Here is a 7,524-nt window from a genome sequence, read left to right on the forward strand (position 1 = left end):
GACCTGCCAACCTTCCAAAAGCCGGCGATCGCTCTACCACTGAGCCACAGCCGCCCCAGACTCCTGGGACTGGGAGACCATGGAGGCTCCAGCTAGGCTTCAACCAACACAGGCAGCAGACCAAACTGTGCAAACAGAAGACACTCTAATTGACATGATATAGCCCAGTGGTTCCGGGACTCCTTCTGCATGGCCCAATTTAATGGATAGAAATATGTTCTCTGTAAAAGAGCCAAGACCCTGTAAAAGAGCCAAGACCCTGTAAAAGAGCCAAGACCCAAAGACCCAACCAAGCGGTTTCGGTCTGACGCTAAAGGAGACTTTTAGCGTCAATAACAACGCCAAAGACACCTGACCAATCCTCCGCATTTTACGCAATGGGAGTGAGAATGTGTTGCTGTAATATGTGATCTATAAATGAGGTACATGATGACTTTGGGGGGGGATATCTTTTATAAAAAATAATTCAGCACGGACAGGGTATGTAGACCAGAAAAGGGGAAATCCCATACAATCCATCCTCATGCCCTCTGATGAACACAATGTGCACAAATAGTATTTATATAGCATAAGTATTATTTATTTTTGGCTGATTATGACAGCCCTAGTGAAGCGAAAGCTTCAGTGAAAGTTGCGTGCTGTATATCATGATGAATTCTCAAAGCGTGTTTCGTCAAAGCGTGCTTTGTCACAGCCAAGACTAAGACAAAACATGCTTGTAATATTTTGAGTTTTTGTCGGTATTTTGGAACTTTTTTACTCCGTTATACTGTATGTTTGTATGAAGACTGTAATATTGTGGCTGGTGGAGAAGGAGCTGCTTCCCTTTGACACCATTACTGCAGTCTGCTCTAATTAACTCTGGCCAGGCTGCACACTGAATAACTGCAGAGTTAGAGTCCTGGGAGAGATATGAATTGAACTCTTGGACGTTGAAGTACACAAACAGAGACAACCAGGATAAAACACACACACACACACACACACACACACACACATAAACACATACACACAGGTGTAAACAAGCAAACCTAGGGGACCACAACTGCTGATAATTCATGTCTTTCTCTTCATTGGTGGAACATATGAAACTATGGTGTATAATCTGGTGCTGTAAACATCTTAAAATACTACTATTACTACAAATAATAATACATGTCACATAATCTGCCTAAACCACAGCTTTTTGAAAAGCATACGATTTAGATTTTGCCTGACAAATAAATCTATAGATGATGGGAGCTTGTAAATAGTAGAGGCATGTGGTAATGGTAGTAATACTAGAAAGAAAGAATATTTTAAAAAGTTTCATTAAAATTTAAAAAGTAGGTACACAAAATAATTAGTTTTAAAACTGAACGTACTTATCATGCAGTTGGTCCGGGTACATTGTCATATCAATTAGATTATTAGATTCTTATTAATGATGCAACTACTTACTACACACTAATAATGTATTGTGTGAATGTCAATTTATAAACTAACTATGGCTCTCACATAAATGGAGTAAATAAATAGAGTAAAAGCATTTTAAATATTCACTCTGCAATGTAGCGGAGTAGAACTACAAAATAGCCTAGAGTCGATTGATCATGCACACACGCACACACGCACACACACGCACACACACACACGCACACACACACACACACACGCACACACACACACACACACACACACACACACACACACACACACACACACACACACACAGGGTTTAGTGTCTTGCCCAGGGGCATTTGGACATGTGCAGAGGAGGAGCCAGGGGTTGAACCTCCAATGCTATGATTATTGGACAACATCAGGTGGATACAGGGTCAAAATTTTACTTTTGGGTCTATCTTGCAAAAAAAGTTACCGGCCAAAATATTTTTCAACTGGCCATAAAACTGCAAAAAAGGTCAAGACAAACAGAAACAAACAAGCAGGTCTTATTTGACTGCAGCGTATTGTGTCAGCGTTGCCTTCGTAAAAAGGGGTCAACCTACTCAAATCGGAATCCATCACATATCATAGTTTCTATTATCTTGCTTGTACATAACCAGATGACAAAAGACCTTAAATAACTGGATGGCTCATTGTCAGGTAACTTTAGTTCAGTAGCTCAGTCAGTAGGGGAGTTGGGTTGGAACTGGAGGGTTGCTGGTTCAATCCCCATACAGACCAAAATCTGATGGTGGACTAGTAGCTGGAGAGGTGCCAGTTTACTTCGTAGGCACTGCCAAGGTGCTCTTGAGCAAGGCACTGAACCCTCAACTGCTTGGGGTGCCTTTCCATGGCAACCCCCCCACTCATCTCTCCATTAATGCATCTGTATACATTCCAGGCCTGTTTGTAATAATAACAGAGTGTAATTTGTAATTTCCCCTTACAGCATAAATTAATTATTATTATTACGTCTCCAGGAAGGTACTTCTATTCAGGAGTAAATTCTTATGTTTACCCCCTTGTTCCTAGTGCCTGGCATCATATGCAAAGCAGATTAACCAATGGTGTGCATGTGCTAATCATAAACTTGTTGAAGGCTTGCCTTTCGACTCCCATGAGACAACAGCTCAGAGCTGCTTCTTCTGTGTAGTGTTTGAAGATCTGAACCCTAACTCTGTGCTATCCCTTTGTGGCTTTAAAACACAGACTTCCGCTGATGTTTAATATGAACAGAAAGCTGGCTTGCGGTGGAGTCATGGAGGCTGGTATTGATTTTGCCGCTGTTGGAGGAAGCCTCAGAGACCTGGGGAGATTTAAAATAAAACTGATGGGCTTGACAAGAGTCTCATCCGAGCCTTCTGGCAATGGGCTTCTTTTGCCCAACCACCACTTACTTGACAGCTCAGCTCTGCTTTAAATGCCCACAGTCCATACTGCTCACATACAGATGTTACATTACAGGGTAAGTATTGTTTTTTTTTTCAACATGGACCCTATCTTCCATGTTGTTTGTCAAAGTGACTGATGGGAACAACCGGTGAAACAAGCTGACTTAATAGGGCAATTGTGCAGCTTCTTTTTGCCTTCACTAAAGTGCTTGTTCTAACGCTGACAGACTCAGATTAGTATTCTAAGAGTCTGACAACATTATAGAAAGCATTTCTAAGGAGGTTGACCTTTCTGTTAAACATATAAACATCTGCAAATTGCGTTTGCTAAACCCACCAGACTCCATGTGAATAAAATAGAATTTTAGCATCGTAAAAACTAAACTTCATTCAGAGTCGACAGAAACAAAATAAAACAATGTGAAAGCCATTTTTGGTCATCTGTCCACTTTTCCAACCATCAAGACTCTAGTTTTGGTTGAAATATACACATAGTTTACCAATTTACATTGACAGTATGTTGGCTTTATACACGCTAAATGTATTGCTTCTGTCTGGTGATGTTAAACGCTAGTGACCTCAGAGCTATTTCTTGTTAAACAGAAAGGTCTCAAAGAGAATTTAAAGGTCTATCTATGAAGGGATCATTTCCATAATGTTCTCAGATACTTAGAACAATAATCTGAGTCTGTCAGTGGCAACAACGGAACTTTAAGTTGACGCTTACTGATGCTGAGCATCCGTCCTGTAGGGTTACAATATAGCCTGGTCTGTGGCTGCCAGTTACAGTGATCAGATTTAATACTAGACCAATTTCAAATATTGTTTTTCTTATCATTCACTTACACACAAAAACATAGGAAAATATGGTCCAGGTAAAAAAAAAAAAAACGCTTTAAGGAAGCCAACAGAGGAGTAAATCTACAGGAACATGTCTGTGCATTGACATTGGGGAGTTTTAAAAGGGATGCTCCTCTGCTGCATACGAGGACGGGACTGAATGCGATGTTGAAGAAGGTCCACTGACTAAGGTTTATTGAGGTTCAAAGAGTAGCATATGGCAAATGAGAGCCCTGTCCTGACAAGTGGTCAGGGTCCATTAATGAGGGATATTTTGAGCAGATGAAAGCAGAACACAACCATTTGCTCCTGTCAGTGGCAGGAGGGGAAAAAATATGTGTAAGAAGAGCTCTCTCATCCTCCAACAGAAAAAAATGGAAAGTGTTTGCTTCCTCTTTCTTTGTGTTGGCATTCTAACCTCTGCTGGATTTATAAGGACTATGGTAAACTCCTCAGAGCTCTGCAGGTTAAATCCATCTGTCCAATCAGAATTTTCTGTTGACAACTAAAACTACTTCTGAACATACACATGTTCCACCAAAACTGTTTCCTTCCTGAGACTATTTAGCAGAGACACTGTGGCTACGTCCGGCGCTTTTTGCTACCCACATAATTGTGTTTGGTTTAAAAGAATACCAATGAACCAGAGCATGTTTTTCTCCCATCACTGAATGCTGAGTGGACTAGCCAGACCTTCCTCAGTAGCGCTGTGAAGGAAGATCTGGAGACTAGGTTTGATCTGATTCTGTAGTCAAAATATCTGTTTAACTTAACTTAAACTAGTGAGTTAAGGGTAAGGCTCAGGAAAGATGGAAACAGAATGGAGTCTCTCGGCTCCACAGTCACACCACGCAACCTGACCTTGTCCCTAAGACTTCCTGTTGAGGAATCAAGCACAATGTCAAGCTACCTCTGCCCTTGCTACCGAGAGACTACATTTATTAACCACACAACCACAGGAGGTTGATTCTCAAAAGAACATTGTTAATTTTAATGGTTTGAACAAACAGGCCCTGCGCCTATAGGGCCTATACTATGAAAGTATAACCAATTAATGGATGGTTTTGTGTTAAAGTTCTCTAGGGGACAAAAACTTTAAAGTTTGATATTAGAACAAAAAAAGGTTGTACAATCAGCCGTGGCTTTTACCTCTGGGAAATATTACACAACAAATGTCATGAATCTTAATAAATATGTTTTATTTTAGGGCTGCAAGTAGAGGGAGAGCTTCAGAGCTTCAGTCTTTCATTTAGTTTTTCTAACAACGAGCAGACAAGCAGTAAGTTTCAATATTTCCAATAAATTTTGAATTTCAAAAATACAATTCATAATTATTATAGGTGTGGGCATGATGAACAGTGGTATTTATAGTAACAGTTAAGATAATGGAACTATGGTTCCAGCTGCAACCATCATCCAGGTGCAACCACAATCCAATAACATCAAAAACTCAATACATACATAGGAGAAATATACATATACAGCATTGACAACATTGCTACTGCAGTATAGAAAGCCAAGTTATTCTGAGTCAGACATATTTGCACTGTGATGGGATGCTGTGGATGAGTAAACCCAAAGCTAGACGGCCCGAATAAAGCTTACATTTGCCCCACATTGGAAAAAGGGTCTGTACTATTGTGAACTGCTGCAAAACTAATTACCAAGCGTCTCTTGTATTTCCTCTGCAGAGCCATTGATGATGTGTCTAAAGGTACTTGTTATTTCCCCCATGACAGTTTGGAATAAAACAGAAATTGATTCACCATCAGGCTAGCTGAGTGGAACTCAGAGCTGCACACAACAGTCAGCTCTCTCTCTCTGAGGGGACAAGTGAGCTCCCCCCCTTACAGTGAACACTGGGTGTCAGATAGCAGGAATACATGCGTGTGCATTTTGTTGGGAAGATGATCCGTCAATAACTCGTCTGGAAAAATACAACCTGAGATTGTCTAGAAGTAGACATCTGTTTGGTGATTTAAGTATTGATCAGCTCAACACGCAGAGCTGTAGAACATCTCTCTTGAATGGTACGGGTCAATGGTGACCAAGCACGTCTATTCTAACACTAAACTCAGCAGATTAAATTCAACATTTTTAAAGTATGAAAACCCATTTTTTGTAGCATTCCTCCATGGGAGAAAAACGTGCTCTCGATTATTGGCATTTCTTTAAACTAACTAAACTAAGTCATCAACAGAAAACTCTGATTGGACAGATAGTCTAGCTATCTGTCTGGATTCACCCTGCAGAGATCTGTGGAGCAGTCAACCATAGTCTTCAGAAATTTTTCTAAACAAATTCAGATACAACCCAGGCCAGAACAAAGGGCGGGTTGGTGTACACGTCACATTCAGTGAACGACTAACGTGGTCACAGGCTCCAGTCCAGCTGTTACTACCACAACTGAGATAAATAAAAATGTATCAACAAATGTTTCACAGCAGTTACATTCAAAAATAAGGCAAAACCTATGAATCTGATAAGACCTTTGACAATTGCATTATGACTGTGCGCCCTGATTTTCAACCAATGGCATACAAATGGGTATTAGTTAACAGGGCTGCAGAGAGAACCACTACACATCAACTCATAATAATGAAGTATTCTTTTATTAATCCTGCAAGGGAAATTACAATATTTTGGGGCTGCCGTGCCTTGCTCAAGAGCACCTGGGCAGATCCCAGGAGGTGAACTGGCACCTCTCCAGCTACCAGTCCATGACCATACAGGGATTTGAACCAGTGACCCTCGGGTTCCCAACCCCGGCTCCCTAATGACAAAGATACTGCCACCCTCATAACTGTAACAATGCAGTATTTCAATAAAAAGTGGGCTCCACAATTTTGGAGCAGTCATCATTGTCTCAATGTGATATTTGTGTTTCCAGTTCAGGACTAAATCACATTAAAATCCAACTTATAATTATGAAAAGGAAAAATACATATTTTTCTGATCACTCTGAGATGTACATAGATTTATCCAGAAATGATTAGGATCACCTTACTTCTACAGCAGTAACTAACATAATGTAAGCTGGAGAGACAAAACAGTGGACCCTGCTTTTAGAGTGCATTTTCTAAAATGCATTCACGCCTCAGGTAACCCATTCTTCCTATTTAAATATCTATAATAAGATATGCACCACACAATGCTCTTTAAAACCTTTAATCAGCAGCAGTGATCAGCAGCCTAGTCTCGACCATTTCCAAATATTTACATGCGGAGGAGAAGTGTTCAGTCCAAAACAAAATCAACAAGTCTGGGTCACTAAAGATGTGAACAAACATGAGTCAACAGCTTTTTGCATCAATGAACAGCAGTTGCTACAGTCTAGTCTAGTCTAGTCTTCCTCCCTACAGTGGAGGAAGGGAACCACAAACTCCCAGGTTTCACAATGGAAATTGGACATATTATAAAACCTAGTCTATCTGTGTTTTCATGTCTCTGTTGTTATCACAGCAAATAACCAACTGTGAAAATAAACTAGCCAGGCCAACTGTGTTTTTTCTTTACAGCTGCAGTGTCTTCTTTAGCATCATTGTCACTGCCCGATGTGAGGCGAGTGCAGATTTGAGTCGTCTATGCTCAGATTTAAATGGTTAATGACATAACGTGTAATACTGAAATTTGTGAAATCCATGAACAACTAAACTGATTGTTTGGTTGCTAACGTTAGCTCAAAATACCATTCAACTGACAGCCTTTGTTGTGTTTGATGCTAACTTGTAGCCAGCAGTGAACAAACTTGGTTAAGTAGGTCTGTAACTGTCTGAGGGACAGTGCTATTGAGATTACAGTGGGTACGGAAAGTATTCAGACCCCTTTAAATTTTTCACTCTTTGTTTCATTGCAGCCTTTTTCCAAA

The 7,524-nt window shown here is 40.3% G+C and overlaps 1 protein-coding gene across 1 annotated transcript in view; it reads right to left on the minus strand.

The window, feature by feature from the left end:
- tmem178b (transmembrane protein 178B) overlaps positions 1–7,524 on the minus strand; it is a 97,810-nt gene that overhangs the window by 45,193 nt on the left and 45,093 nt on the right. The gene's annotated exons all lie outside the window — the stretch shown is intronic.

The sequence above is a fragment of the Etheostoma cragini genome, chromosome 23 (assembly GCF_013103735.1).
Source record: "Etheostoma cragini isolate CJK2018 chromosome 23, CSU_Ecrag_1.0, whole genome shotgun sequence".
Taxonomy (NCBI): Eukaryota; Metazoa; Chordata; class Actinopteri; order Perciformes; family Percidae; genus Etheostoma; species Etheostoma cragini.